This window comes from Choloepus didactylus, chromosome 10 (assembly GCF_015220235.1).
Source record: "Choloepus didactylus isolate mChoDid1 chromosome 10, mChoDid1.pri, whole genome shotgun sequence".
NCBI lineage: Eukaryota > Metazoa > Chordata > Mammalia > Pilosa > Megalonychidae > Choloepus > Choloepus didactylus.
In genome coordinates, this window is record NC_051316.1 from 97,662,152 (window position 1) to 97,677,685 (window position 15,534).

The 15,534-nt window shown below is 51.3% G+C and overlaps 1 protein-coding gene across 1 annotated transcript in view; it reads right to left on the reverse strand.

Annotated features, from left to right (window-relative positions):
* NEK6 (NIMA related kinase 6) overlaps positions 1–8,920 on the reverse strand; it is an 89,387-nt gene extending 80,467 nt beyond the window's left edge. Inside the window, exon 1 of the mRNA XM_037797887.1 lies at positions 8,778–8,920. The gene's annotated coding sequence lies outside the window, so the exon portion shown is untranslated. The remainder of the gene's footprint in view (positions 1–8,777) is intronic.
* Positions 8,921–15,534: the final 6,614 nt, after the last annotated feature.

Sequence of the window (15,534 nt, forward strand, 5' to 3'; positions counted from 1 at the left end):
CCGCTGAATGCTTCCCAAATGCTGCCCTGTCACCATCAGGCTGGCTCCAAGAGCAGGCAGCTCCCACCCTTGTCCCAGCCTTGGCACAGACAAAAACGCAGTCCTCATTTCTTCTTAGGCTCTCAGAGGAGGAGGCTGGCATTTAAAACAAACACAAAAGGCCACTGAAATTCCTGGGGGAGACGAACAAAGGAAATGCACACAGACACAGAGCCAGGAATGCCAAGTCCACACTTGACATCCTGCCGTAACTGAACACGGCTGGGCTCGGCTGGACCCGCCAAACCCAGGGTGTGGGCTCCCTCTCCCTGGCTCCCTGTCTGTATGCCGTGTGGTGCCCAGTGGTCCCGCCATCTGGACACCCACCCTGGTGGCCAGCCAAGGCCGTAGCAGCTGGGGAACCATTTTCTCTTTCAATCCTGGGTTTCCCTGTTTGCTGGGCTGGGGCAAGATCTCAGGTCCAGCTCATTTGCCAAACAGCAATGTCTGTGCCCAGAGGTGGCTTGGAGGGCTTAGCCCCTTCCCTTCTCAAAGCAACTTCAAAAGAGGTAGCCTCTAAAAAAAAACTGTGCTTGATATGAAAATGCAGCTTCAAGACATGACCCCAGGCACCCATTCTTCAAACATTTAGGAGCCACCTCTGCGGAAAAGTGGCAAAGGAAGGAGACCCATATAACTGTGGAATGTACAAGCTCTTCTAGGTTATGGTTCAACAACCAAGTTCCTCCTACTTGGAGCAATTTGTGGTTGAACCCTTTCTCTAGAAACCTCCTCTCCGCTGAGAAGGGTTAGTTGGATGCAACTCCGCCATTCACTGACCACAGGAGGAGGGAGGAGGGGCCCTTGCAGCCAGCAAAGTGTGCTAACAGATCAGTTAACTCCATGTAAACACCCTCCAAGGACCCTGCCACTTGCCCACTCAAAACTTTCCATTTGCCCAATAGAGTGCCTGCTGTATGCCAGGCATGATGCTGGGCACTGAGGATGGAATGTACAGCTGTGGTCCACATCCCAAGTCCTTGCCCTCATGGAGCTTACATTCTAGTCTGGGAGGTCGAAAACAAATATGTGATGTCAGGGTGAGGTAAGCACCATGAAGGAAAATAAAGCCGGGCCAGGGGATGGAGAGTGAAGGGGTGAGGATGGTGGGGTCTCTCCAGAGAAGTGGCAGTTGCAGGGTCCTGAATAAAGGCTAGGAGAAACTCACATGACTATCAGGGGAAAAGGATTTCAGAGAGAGGGGAAGGGAAGTGCAAAGGCCATGGGGTGGGAGGACACTTGGCACATTTGAGGAAAGGAATGGCGGCTAGTGTTACCTGAGGAGTGAGCAAGGGGGGGACTGCTGAGTGTGAAGTTGGAGAAGTAGCAGGGGCCCACCTCTTACAATAGAGACCAAACCTTGCCCAGACCCTGGGGGGCCTCAGCAGCCTCCCCTCCTGCCGATCACCCGTGTTTTCTGCGGCTGAGCCTCCCTGGCCTTCTCTTGGGCACTGGATAAGCAATCTGTGCTCCTAGCACGGTATCTTGCCATGTGCTGTTCCTTCCAGCCACCTGGGAGGCCGTCCCCCAGGCCCTGGGATTAGCCGCCTCCTCTGGTGCTAGCTCACAGCATAATGGGTCCTTCTGGGGGGCGGCCTCTGCCTTCCACTACCAGACCCCCGGGCTGCAGGTTTTCTCACAGCCCTGATGCGAAAGGTAATTAAGCACCATGAATCCTGGACTCACTGTGCATCTGTTTCCTCATCCATAAATCGGGTATAACCGTACCTACCCCACAGAACTGCTGGGAGGATTAAGTAAATTAATCCATGGAAAGGGGTCAGAATAGCGCCTGGCACATGGTGCGCACAGAGGAGCTGCTGAAGGGATCAAAGGCTGAAGAAGTGGCAGGAGGTTCCTGACCCAGGCCTGTCCGCAGCCCAGGGCTCTACACCTGCACCCAGAGCCCTGTCCCACACCTCCCCACTCACCCACTCACCCTGCAGCCTACTTGCCCCACACCCCAGTCCTCTCAGAACTCCCAGCCTCCAAACACCTGCCCAGGATGCCTCTATGCCCGCTCCCTGCCCAGCCAACCTCACATCTCCCTCCAGGCTGGCTCGGACACCCCTCACTCTTGGAAGCACCCTCACCTCCACCCTCCATTTCCCCAGAGACGCCTGTTGCAAATTGTTCACAAGCACCTAAAAGGTGGTCGTGACCCAACCTCTGTCCCCACCTGGAGGTGAGAGGCTGGGGCACAGCTCAGTGCAGGCTCCGGGCACAAAGCCTGACCCACAGGGTTGAATGTCTTCCTTGAATGAATGAACGAATGAATGAGTGGGTGGATGGATGTGCCACGTTCCAGCCAGCACAGGCGAGTCTTGTTAACTGAACAGAGTCCACTCAACCCATGAGGCAGTGAAGGGTTTGTGCTTACACGTCACCCGCAGCCCAGACCCAACAGCCAGGAACGGAGCCTTGGCCTGAAAGTTGAGAACGCGGATTTCAAGCGTGGTGCGGCCACGGACGCACGGAGGCCTCAGGCTTGTCGGGCTCTCTGGGCCTCAGTATCTCCATCTGTAAACCGGAGGCCTTCATACTCTTCTTTTTATTACGCATCAGAACCTTTTCTTAAATTAACACCTATGCAAAACCACCTTATGCAAAATAGGTAACTGGAGAAGAGCAAGTCCCTCATCTTTAATGGCCTTTCAGGGAAGGTTACGATCCCAAGCCCCTTTCTTTACAGATTTCTAATCCTAAATTTCGATTTTTAGGGCAAATCATTCCAAACCGTGCCTGAGAAGCCAGGGCCATGAGCCCGGGGTTCCTCCTCCATTTTCCAGACAAATTCACCCAGTGGGGCAGGGAGGCACGGGATTCAAAGATGTGCAGAGTCTGCCGATGCTCTCTCCCTGGCACACAAACCGCGGTGGGGTCTCGGGTGTGAAGCCGCCCAAAGAGCTCGGCATAGGTCCAGCAAAGCTGCCTCGGGAAGGGCGGCCACTTAGAAGACAAGGATCTCTCCCCTCTCCCTCGGGGAAAACCAGCTGGTCTGAGGGAACCCCAAATGGCCCAGGGAGGGGCGCAAAGCACACACAGGCTCCCGCAGGCCTCGCCGTGGGGACCCTCCGCAAGGACCCCTGGGGGAAGAGGGCCTCCTGCTCACTTCTGACCGAGAACTGTCTGCCCCATGGCCCGGGTCTGTGACAGCCGCTTCTGTCAGCACAGCTCACTGGTGGGGCTATGCTGTGTAAATAATTAACAAAACATCTGCCTCGCTTAATAAAACACCACGGCTGACACAGCTCTGGGGGCCTCCAGAAACTCTCCAACTCCAAGAGGATGCACCAAACACGTAGAAGGCTCCCTTTCCTCACCTCGTGGGGGGCTGGGAAGGGAGGAAAGCGAATTATTTATTTACAAACATTTTCCCAAGACACCTCGGGGCCATCCTGACATTTAAATCCTGCCTCTTTGCAACCTGCCGCTGTCCCCTTCCCCTCTGTTTGGGAGGTCGTGGTCATAGAAAAGGGCTTCGGCAGCTCCTGGAAGGAGCCAGTGACACCTCCTTTCGTCCTGTGCAAGGGCACTGAAAACTCTTGGGACAATGAGCCAAACTTCCTGGCTGTGTGACCCTGGACAAGTCCTTAGTAATTTAAATCTCAGGGAGTGAGCATCAGGTGCTTCCCAGGTGCTACCCCCATGCTGAGCACTTCATGGGCATCATTTTCATTTCATTCTCCCCCATGCCTTATGAGGTCATAACACTGTCCCTACTTTCCAGATGAGGAAACTGAGGGCCAGAGAGTTGAAGCGACTTGCTCATAAGTGCCAGCTCTGGAACAAAAACCTCCCTCCGTTTGGGGCCTAAGCTCAAGTCTTTGAGCTTTGATTGTGGGTGAGAGTCCTCCCCTCTCTGGGCCTCAGTTTCCAATTGGCCGAGAGTCCTTCCAACTCCCAAAGCCTGTCAATCCCAGGCCACTGTAAATCCCACAACTCCTTCTCAAGCCCCAGGGCTCTTGTGGGACGCTCCTCCCTAGATTAGAAGCCTACTGAATGCGTTGAAGGTCCTTTTAAAGTAACTCCATCTATCTGCAGATCTCTTCCCGACAATTCCCAGTTTCAAAGACTTTGTGGACAATCAGGGACAAAAGACGGCAGGCTTTGGAGAAAGGAGACGTGGACAAATGCAGTCCTGCTGCTCACCCACAGGAAGAACATGTCGGAGGGACTAAACCCGTCACTTCAGCTACGACTCAGGGACAGGGGAGTTCTTAAAAGCAACTTTGTTTCTGGGGCCAAGCAGGGTCTCCCACCACCACCACCCCCAGCCTAATTCTGATGTGTGAGGGTTAAACAACATGGGGGAAAATGCAGCACTGCAGGCTCCCAGCGGCTACTTCCCTCCCCCTTCTCTTGTCAGAATTCCTTCACACTCTATGGAATTCTTACATAAAGCCCCTTTTCTCTTTTCTATGAGGTCACCGTCACGCAGATGCCTAAAAGAAAGAACGGCTCCATGTGAATCAAGACCGTTGGAACTGAATGCATTTCAGACCGCGCCATCTTTCAACTCCAGCTGCCTCCCCTCATTCACCTCCCAGGAGTCAGCTACGGGGGCGAATTGGGTTTGGTGGGGACGCTAAGATCCTGCCAGTGGTTGCCAGCGAGGCTTGGCTAGAAGTCCAGTGCCTTTGCCACCAGACCACCTGAGAAGGCGCCTGTGGAAAAATCCAGAATTGGAGACAACAGTGCCAGCCTGGAGCTAACCTGAGGCCTGTGTATACGGATCTGTTTCCACCCAAGCAAATCCCCTCAGAGAGACAGATGTCAAAATGCTACATCACACTCCAATTTCAAGTTCCCCAATTTAACGTCACAGGAAATTACACCACCGACTGATCTGCCCCAAAGGCGGCTTCTCTGTCTGGAAGTTGAGCCTGAAAAGACCATTGGTTTAATTCAGGTTTGGCCAAAGGAAGGCACTGAGCTGTATGGACGCCACTCAACACAGACGGCAATGGGTGAAGTCACTGGCCTAATTTTTTCTTTTTAAAGGTAACATTTTCCCAAAAAGCTATCTCGCCACTACCCCAAAGTTGGAAATGAAAAGGAGTCACTGAAGCCCTCAATAGTCTGTCCCTGGTCTGCAGCCAGGCCCAGCCACCCACGGCAGCTCATTTTAAAGCAATTTCACAGACACCCAGGGGGGACCCAGACCACCCCAGATGACTGCCTTCTCTCCAAGAGCACCCTTGCTCTCCAGAGCTCTGCGTTCCTGCTGCCGCCAGAGATGATGGCCTAGGAAAGTTCTGTATGGCATGTGTGCACCACTTCCTAAGAATGATGTCAGCAAAAAAGAAAAAAAAAAAAAGGGATAAAAATGTGGAAGCAAGGACTATTTTTACCTCCCCAAATCACAGACCAGACGGAAGAGAAATCCATCAATGCCAGAAATGTGGCTGAGCCTTTGCACAAGATCTATTATTTCACACCTTAAATTAACGCATCTCAAAGCAATTTGCAAATGTTCATCAATGTGCAGAACATGCTCAGAAGGGAGAGAAATACCTTTTCCTTTCAACACCAAAGGAAACTTGCAGAGGCACAACACAACTCAAACCACACAGGCGCTCACACATAAGCCCAAGCACTCCTTTCAAGTCCGGTGAAGTATAAACTGTGATATATATGGAAATGAACGAGGAAAAGTGACAGGCACGGGACTGAACTGACAGCTGACAAGAGCCTATGTAAAAATGACCACGTTGTCAGATACTCAGATTTGAGCATCGGGCCCTTTGGAGGTAACTCTTCAAGCTCGGGGTTGGAACTACGGGCTCTTCCTCGGAGCAGGGTCCCAGCTTGCTTTCACCACACACAAGCCTGGAGGTGTCAACCTGTCTGTAAGCTCAGATGGCCCATCCAGGGGCCGCCATTCTCCACCCTCTAACTTCTTTGCTTGGTTTGACCTGAGAAAATGAAGGGAATATTTTCCTCTTTTAACAATTGTTTTGACACCTCCCTTATGAAACTGATCCTTGGCACTTTGAAAGGAAAGAAAAATGTAAACTATAGCCCTTTCTAGCTGATAGCTCTGGCCCTGGTCATCTGCACCAGAGGTGCAAGAGTGGACAAGGAAGGACAGCAGAGCCTTCAGGAGGGTGCGACCCAGTCCTGCAGGGGCCTGGCATGCCTTAATCCACTTGGCTTTTCAGCGCATAAGAGGCAAAAGGTTGGACAAATGCAGCCAGACTTGGTTTGAGGTTATGAACCTCATAGCTGGAGTTCAAGGTCATGGGTTCGAATCCTGACTTTGCCACTTACTGATTTCTTAGCTTCCCTGAGTCTTTGTCTTCCTCTCTGTGAAATCAGGGTAATGATCCCAGACCTTAGTACCAGGCCAAGCACATGGTATGCAGCCAGTGTTACTTTCCAGGTACAGTGGGAAGAATATGGGCTCTGCCCAGACAAGCCTAGGTTCAAATCCGGGCTCTGGCACATATTAGCACATGATCTTCAGCACACTGTTTAATCTCTCTGTACTCCCAGTTTTCTCATCTGTAAAATGGAGACAGAAACCCCTACCTCCTGGTGAGAAGTAAGTGAGCGGATGTGTGTAAAAAGCATTCAGCTTGGAGTCTGTGCACCTTAGGAAATCAGCTGTCATGTCCCTGCTGCAGTGCAAAGAGGATGGGCTGTGAAGTCAGGCAGGCAGCTGGGGACTCTGCCCCCACCTCCTCTCAGCCCTCCCAGGAGACAGCGTGACTTTTCTGAGCCTCAGTTTCCTCATGCATAAAACCAAAAGCCACTTTCCGCAGCAACGCCTCCCAAAGACTATCAGGAGGAGTCACAGAGCCGAGAGCAGTTCCCAGCACACAGTAGGTGCTCCATAAATAATGCGTTCCCATCCCCTTCTCCTTTCTTGCTCAAACCTGGCAGCAAAGCGATCTGGCAAAGCCAGGAGCTCCGCTTCTTGAAAATTGAATGGCCCTAAACCCAGACCAACATGGGCTGGTTCTTATGTCTGAGACTTTATTTTGGGGAGATAGAAACTACTTTTTTAGTCATTTCCGAAGCAGACGGGAAGGCAGAGGCTGATAAACCACAGGGACCATTTTAAATCCTGGGCCTTTTCTTCTGGGAAGTTAGGCAAGAACCTTCCCAAATGTTTGCCCGTGGGGCTCTCTGCCAGGGAGTGACTCATTCCGCAGCTCCCCACAGGCACATTTTATTTGGGGGTGGGGGTTCAAGGGAGGGCTCGGCCTTGATCGGGGAAGAGGGAGGCAGTGTTTCCAGCAAACCCAAATGGTATTTTTTTTTTTTTTTTTAATTTTTCAGGACAAAAAAGAAAAAGAATGTGGGTCTTTTTTTGTTTCCTTCCAGGTTTTGTTTGTCTAAAAGAAGACGTCCAAAGTTCATTCGGCGAATTTGCCGTGTTGGGAGTAGGCGCTCCCGGCCGGCTCTGCGTCCCTTTCAATGAAATTCTTCCTCCATTAGCGATGTGGTTTTTAACTGTGACTCCAAGGCCTGCCTGTGCCGACACAGAGCTCCTAAGAGGACATTTTCCCCCTCGGAAAAGGCAAGTTGAATATTGAAAATTCAGAGGAACTAGGAAGCCCCAAAGTTTTCAAAGTTTGCCTTAAAGCAATTAAGACTTGGGACAGCATATATTTCAGCATTTATAAAGCACAAAAAACTGTCCATCAAAATTTCAAGGACAGACCTTGGAAGACAGTGTCCCAAGCCTACTGAGATGAACTTCTAACTGTCTTCAGGACTCACGCTTGGAGCCCAGGCTTCAAACAAATCAGTCAAACCAACATCTACCTACTTAGCAGGGCGGGCAGAGAGAGACCGGCAGATACACAGACAAGTGTCTTGGGGTCCCTGGGGCAAGGGTTAAAACCCCGTGGGCCGGAGGGAGTCAAGCACAAAGCCAGGAGACCCAGAAGAGTTTTTAGGAAGAACCAGGCACAAGTCCTGCAGTGCCAGACCCAGGGGCTCTGCCCAGCCTGTGTCTTGCAAACCTACTGAGCAGCTTTCCAGTGGTCCTGCCCGGGCCTGGCTCCCAGGTGTCCACCTCTGCCCAGTCCCAGCTGGGCTCTGCGGGTCTGTCGTCTGGTGCCTCCTTCACCAAACGAGGCCCACGCCAGGCCTGCTCCTCACAGAGGCCTGGTGGGCGCAAAGAGGGGCCCTCACCCCCGATAATAAACATACTCGCACACGCCTGTACACAAATTACACGTCCACATCCACATATGTACACCTTTGCTTCACAGTCTGCTAGATCGCTTGCAATACACGTGTACTCGCACACATACTCTGTGAAACCCACGGATACTCGGTTCACAAAAACAAAATGAGATCACATGTGCCACACTTGGCATCCTTGGTACACAGTGAACACGCAAATGGATAAATGGGGGTGATGCTCACTTCCTCACACTAATGCGCATTAAAAAAAAAACCCACAACCCAGAAACTCGATGTGCACACTCACAAACTCCAGCACAAGCACGCACACACTCCAACAAACGCACACCCCGAGGGACAGATGGACACACACCACCCACGCACGCCCAGCCGCACACCGACTCAGCCACACTCAGACTCGCACGTTCACACGCGCACCCCCCGTCTCCCGCGAGCACACCCTCCCGCTCTCCCGAGCGGAGCCTCGGGCGCGCGCGAGTGCACGCGCACTGCACTCGACTCGAGTGTGGGGATGACGGCCCCGCGGCCCGGTCCCGGTGTCCTCTCCGACCCAGCCCCGGCCCCGGGCCACTCACCGGTGCGCGGGCGGGCTCCGGCACCCGGCGGGAGGATCGGCGCGCTGACCCGCGGGCGGCCGGCGGGAGCGGTGGGTCCCACACGAGTTGGCAGCGCCGCGGCCGCACGCTCGACCGCTCGGTTCCGCCGCCGACGCCTGCGCGTCCCCGCGCGCGCGTCCCCGCCCCTCCCGGCCTCGGGGCCGCGCCGCCCCCTGCGCTCGCGCGCGCTGCCGCCACGCGGGCTCCGGGGGGCGCCCCGGCGGCTCCCTCACCCTTCGACTCCCCCAAGTCCTTTGGACGGAGAGTAATCCACTCAACCAAACCCCCTCCCCATTTCACAGACGGGGAAACTGAGGCCCAAGCTCACACAGAAAGGCAGACCCAGCGTCTCCCCCTCTGCTCGGGCTCTGGACACTTAACAGAGAGTCTGCGGTCAGTCCACCCGTGGACCTCTCCCACGTGCTCCTTGGGTCTCTGGTCACTTAGCATTGGCCCCACCACAGCCCTGATCATACCGAGAGCGGCTGAGAACAAGCGCTTATTGTGTGCCGGTTGAATGCGTGCTCTGAAGCAAGTTCCAAGGCCTCTTCTGGAGTTCCTCACCTCCTGTGGACTCTGGGACCAGCAGAAGCCAATGTGCAGAGGTTTCTGGAAGAAATAGAAGATCCACCAACGAATGCTTAACACTCCCTTCCAAGGAGAGGGAGCCTCCAGGGGCCAGAAGGCGACAGCTCAGTTCCCTGCTGTTCCTAGGGGAACCCTCTCTCCCCCAGCTGAGGACCCTCCTGGTTGGGACAGCGCATTTTCACACTTGCTTTTTCTCCACATACAAGACCATGCTCTGTCCCCTAGGAAGGCCAGATCCAGGGGTCAACCCTGCTCCCCTGCCAGCTGCCGGGCTTGGTCACAGCCCTGGGCTGGGCATAGGGTAGATGTCTATCCAGTGAAGTGGACGTGCTTCCACGTACCATGATCGAGAACAATAATGACACATCTGAACACCTGCTGTGTGCCAGGCTCCCCACTGCAGCGGTGGTCAGCCCCACAACTGCCCTGTGAAGGAGGCATGATGTGGCAATCACACCCATTTTACAGACAGGGTCAATGAGGCTTAGAAAAGCAAATTTCCACACCCACAGTCACCTAGTTGGTAAGTGGTTGAGCTGGAAAGTGGACCACAGAGTATTCAGTTCCAGTGTGCTCCAGCGCTGTGGTGGCCTAATCCCAGGGCAGTCTGGCCTCGCGGGCACCACAGCAGGTGGTGCAGACACAGTCCCAGCCTCTCGCCAAAGAAAACGGAGACGTCACAAATCAACAGGGGGCACGTGGATCATTCTGCAGATGTTTAGCTGCTTAGTTGGGAATCCATTTACAGCCTCCCCTCACATAATATACACCATAATAAATGTCAGGTAGATAGAAGAGTTAAATATAAGAAATAAACATTGCAAAATATAATAAAAGGAAATACAAGTTCTGCGGCAATGTGTTGCAGTGTTGCTAGCGGGATCAGTGATATCAGCCGTATCATGCAGCAAACATTGGTTCATTCATTCACCCAACGCGTAGCTATGAGTACCTTCTATGGGCCAGGTCCTCTTTTAGGCACTGGGGTTACAGCAGTGAACAAAATACAGCCCTGACTCCTTTGGAGCTTCATTCTGGGTTGGGGGCGGGGGGGGGGGGCGCAAAAACAACCAGAAATTGCTGGCTTCTTGGGGATGATAATAAGTTCAGGGGAGAAAATAAAGTAAGGAAGACCTGGGAGGGCCAGGGGTGCTTTTTGATGGAGGGTGTTTAAAGAAAGCCTCTCTGACGAGGTGACACTCGAGCAGAGGCCTGCGTGAAGGAGCTAAGTGACTCCAGATCCACTGTGTGCCAGGCAGGCCTGCCCCGGCAAGCTACAGGGCAAAGAACCCCGAACCTGCATTAGAAGGAGACTTTGGGGGCAGCACCGGACCACTGGGAAGAGAAGGACACCCCCACATATCTGTATGAGATTCTACCATTTTTAAGCTCTTTTCCAGCCTCACAGCATCCCTGTAACAGGTGCTAGTAATGTCTCCACTTTCTAGTTGAGGAAGCTGAGGCTCACAGAGGTCAAGCGATGAGGCCCAGGACACCCACCCATCGGCAGAGATGGGTCCGATGCACCTCTTTGCAGTGACTCATTTTGGAACTCACTAAAAAATTCTTTGGTTTCTCTTGATAAAGGTGTAACAAACTACTATTCTTTTTAAACTTTAGGACCTAATTTTAAATAATTCTAATTCTTGAGTGGGCAATAGAACCCAGCAGTTTGTTGTGTTTTTTGCATAATAACTTTGCTAAATAGCATTTCAGAATATGAAAACACCTGCAGACAATGGTTACACTAAATTTGATTGCCAGGGATCACTATCTGTATTGGAGATTGGAGCACTTATTTATCCAGAAGCATCTAACTATTATGTAGAAAGAAATGATGAAGCCAAAAGATTAAGAAGCAAATTTTATGCAGTACTAAAGAGAAAGCAGTCTACTTTTGTGGTCCTTAAAAATAACTATAAATATTTTAGTTAATTATAAGTTGTAAAAATAAAATGTAATTTTGCTGTTAATTTATTTAAGGTTTTTGTAGTTATGCTTCATATGTTTTTGATAGTCATTGTATAGTTGTTTGAATAAGAAGTGTTATGTTTTTTAATGTTGAAATCATGTGTTGTTTAATTTTTGTACTTGAATTCAAATTCTTTAACATTAAATTTGCGATACTTCTAAAAAAAAAAATTCTTTGAGTTAAAAACAAAAGTTGGATGGGGCTCAGGTTGCATTGTGCGTTCTCCCTCACCCTGGCCTGAGTAGTGGGGGGTATTGCAAGGAATTTGGGGGATCTCTGAGCAGAATTTAACCTGATTTTTTTTTTCTCAGCATGCCACTAGGGACGGGAACATTCAAGCAGAGCCCGGGCCAGAGGCAAGGAAGTGGGGGGCAGGGAAAAGGGAGGCCAGGAAAATGGGGTAGGGATCCCATCGGCATCCCATCCATCGGCAGAGGTGGGTCCGGCCGGAGGAGATCCGATGTCTTGGGCTGAACCCCCCTACTCTCCTAGTGCATTGTAGGAAAGGATGAAGCCCTGCCCATCCTCCGTCGTCCCCTCACCTTGGACTTAATTGAGGAGCAGAAGATGACAGGGCGTTCTCTTTGGCTTCCAGAGAAAGGGGGACACGGTGGCAGGACTTGGGGGAGGAGAAAAGTCATCCCTACCCCATTTTCCTGGCCTCCCTTTTCCCTGCCCCCCACTTCCTTGCCTCTGGCCCGGGCTCTGCTTGAATGTTCCCGTCCCTAGTGGCATGCTGAGAAAAAAAAATCAGGTTAAATTCTGCTCAGAGATCCCCCAAATTCCTTGCAATACCCCCCACTATTCAGGCCAGGGTGAGGTAGAACACACAATGCAACCTGAGCCCCATCCAACTTTTGTTTTCAACTCAAAGAATTTTTTAGTGAGTTCCAAAATGAGTCACTGCAAAGAGGTGCTTCGCAAAATGACTCCCAGAATTGAATCAACACTGTGCCTGAGATTCTTCCTCCCACGGGGGGATTTGCGAATCTGGTCCGGGAGAGAGGCTTTCTCTGTTCACCCCAGGAGTTTCAGGATTAAGCCTGCGTCGTTTCATTATTTCTCTGCATGAGACGAAGAGAAACTAATGCTTGCTGGGCACGGTCTCTGGTCTCCGCGCCTGGTTCTGCGTGAGACATTGAATTCTCACAGCATCTCCTTCCCAGACGGGAGTCACAATTTGTTTCACAGATAAGAAGACTCAGAAGTAAAGTGGTTTGAACATAGCCAGGATTAGAACCTGTGTCTGCCCAAAGCCGATGTTGTTGTCAGTGTTTTGGGAAGAGGGGAGAAGGGAATAGAAGCAGGAGGATCAGGAATCATTACTTTCCTTTGAAGGCCTTTTGTCTAAAATGTCTTCTTGCCAGCTTCCAGTTGGTGGGATTTTTTTGAAGAGGGACCATAGTCCCAGTTTGTCCAGGAAATCTCATTTGTGCTTGTTTTTCCCGCCTAATGATTAATAGCATCCCTTTCACTCTGAAAGTGTCTTGTTTTGCATGATCAACTTCAGGGTTGTATGTGAAGATCACTGCGCTGGGGGAGTCTTTCTTTTTATTGAGGTGAAATGCATGTAACATAAAATTAACCATTTTAAAGTGAAAAATTCAGTGGCATTTAGGACATTCTCAGTGTTGCAGTCTCCAGGGGTGATCCCTTTTTGACATTATGCCAACGGCATAACAGCAGCCTCTTGTCTGCGGGCCCTTCTCTCCATCCTGATGGCTGTGTGTCCATCTAAGAACCTCCGCAAGAGTTTGTGGGACTTGAGTCACATTTTCATGAGCAGCAAATGCGGCTAGTTTGTGGACAAGGACCGGGAACCCACTGGGCAAGAAGTCAAGGCCACGAGTCTCTCCCTCCATCCCCTCTCTCCCAAGCTCTGCCATTCCCACCCTGCATGACCCTGGGCCCGGTTTCCCTAATGGAATGGGAGGGGTCCTCCAAGAGCCCTGCCAACCTTGACTTTCTAGGATTTCCGGTTTCCAACACACCCTGGAAAATTAAACTGACATTTCATGAGGACTGGGGAAGCAGGAAACATCAGTCCACTCCATGTTGTTAAAGTGTTTCACTTTTTAAAATACCGAGCTGCATTTTTCATTATTTCCACTTTTTAAAAAGTTTATTTACTTTCTTTTTCGAGGAGGTAATACTTGCCCACAGTTCGAATCTCAAAATGTATGGAAGGATACATGATGAAAAATTTCTTTCCACTCCTGCTCCCAGCTACCTCATTTCCCTCCAGAAGAAACCAGTGTTGTCAAACTTGTGTGGGTGTGTATACATCTATGTATGTGTGTGTATACAAATGTTTCTTATTTTTTGCACAATCTGCATTGCTGAGCCCCTTGTGTTTTCTTCGCTTCCTGGAGACCATTTCCTTTCACCCTATAAAGAGCTACTTCCTTTTTTATGGCTATATAATATTCCAAAATATTTGCATTTACTCCACATTTAGCAAGCACCTACTGTGTGTACTGTTCTAAGTACTGTGAGGGATAACAGAAGCTTGAGCCATGGCTCCTGCCCTCAAGGACTTACAGTCTGGCTGCGGGACAAGAAAAACAAAACTTTGGAGGAGCAAGGAAGAGCAATTTCCCCAGTGGTCTCCATTCTTGCTTGTGAGATTTGGCTTTGGGGCTAATATATTTTGATTCCCAGACCCAGGCATCTGCAGGGATGTGGAAAGAGCCCAGATGTGGGTTCTCCTGAGACTTGAAAGCCCAGTTCTACCTCTCCTTTGCCACACAAGTTCAGGCAATCGCTTCCCCGTTTCAGGCCTCAGTTTCCTCCAGGGGGCAATCAGCCTCTCTCACAAGACCCAGGTGGCTACATGAGCTTGTATTCCTGAAAATGCTCGGTGAAGAGTTAAACACTGTGCTCTGGGGTTAGAGGATCTTGGGAGGCTAAGGGGAGGCTCCAAGGAAAGGTGCACTTATGTCAGCTGCTCTTCCTGCCCGGAGGGAAGCACTTTGTAAGCCTTTCATGCTTTGCTGATCCAACGAAACAGTTATCTCCTCCCCGCTTTGGCAGCCACGGCCGCCAGCTCTGAGCTTTTGCTGCGGAGTAGACAGGGGAGATCCCACATGCAGGAGGCCCTGGAATGTGCAAGCAACGAGAGTCATATGGAGGCAGGGAGGGCTTTTGGGGGCCATCATTCCAACCACTTGGGACTTGCATATGCCCCCGTGCTGTCCCCACCACCCTGTACTCCCACCCCCACCCACCCCAAGAACTAAGCTGGCCCCTTATCCACATATGTTCCCTTCACTGAGGCAGGGCTCCTTGTTGCCATTTTACAGAAGAGGAAACTGAGACTCAGAGACGGTTAATACTCAGGTAACAAAGGGTTTGCTGCTATGTCAGTCCCTGCTGGAACACTCAAAAGCCTTGAGCTCTGAAGTCAAGGGTTGGCATTAGTGGCTGCCTAGAGACGGAAAACGTGCAGCAGGGTCGGGGGCCTCTTAAGACATTTCATAAACTCACAAAACATGGGGGGCTTTGTTTCCGCTTTGCTTTCTGGACACTCGTTCTCTCCTGATACTGAGCTTAACGAGGGCTGTCTGTCTGTGGCCTCGTCTATTTCCTCTGGGGCAGGGAAGGTGATGGATTCATTTCCCGAATCCACCCGGAGCCTGGCACAGGGAAGACACACTTTCCTGGCGTGACCAGGTGTCCCTGTGGCCCAGGATGGTCCTGGGTTATGCCTCCATAAATATCCCAGCAAAATTGATAATTGTGTCCCCTTACACTCTTGCAAGTGCCCTGGATTGGATGATAAATTATATGGCCACCCTGTTATTCATATCAAATGAAACAGTAACTTGCCCAGTGAATACTAAAGGAAGGAAGAGATCATCTTGAGTGAGTTGTTGTCACCAGGCACTAAGTTATGCACTTACTTCTATGACCCACACATCGGCTTCGTCAGGTGGACATGGCAAAAGTCCCTCTACCTTTACAGACAACCACGGCTCCATTCCTTCTCCCACCCCTTCGCCCTAAACCGGTTTTGCAAAAGCCGGTGCTGTTTGCTCCCCGGTCTGGAAGCCCAGAGCTGCCGCAAGGGGAGGGGGCAGCCTGCGTTTCTGTTTCCAGCACAGGCAGCAGCCAAGCCTCCCACCCCCCACCCCGTCTGGGTCCCCCTCCCCCTGGCCTGCACCAGTCGGTCTTCTC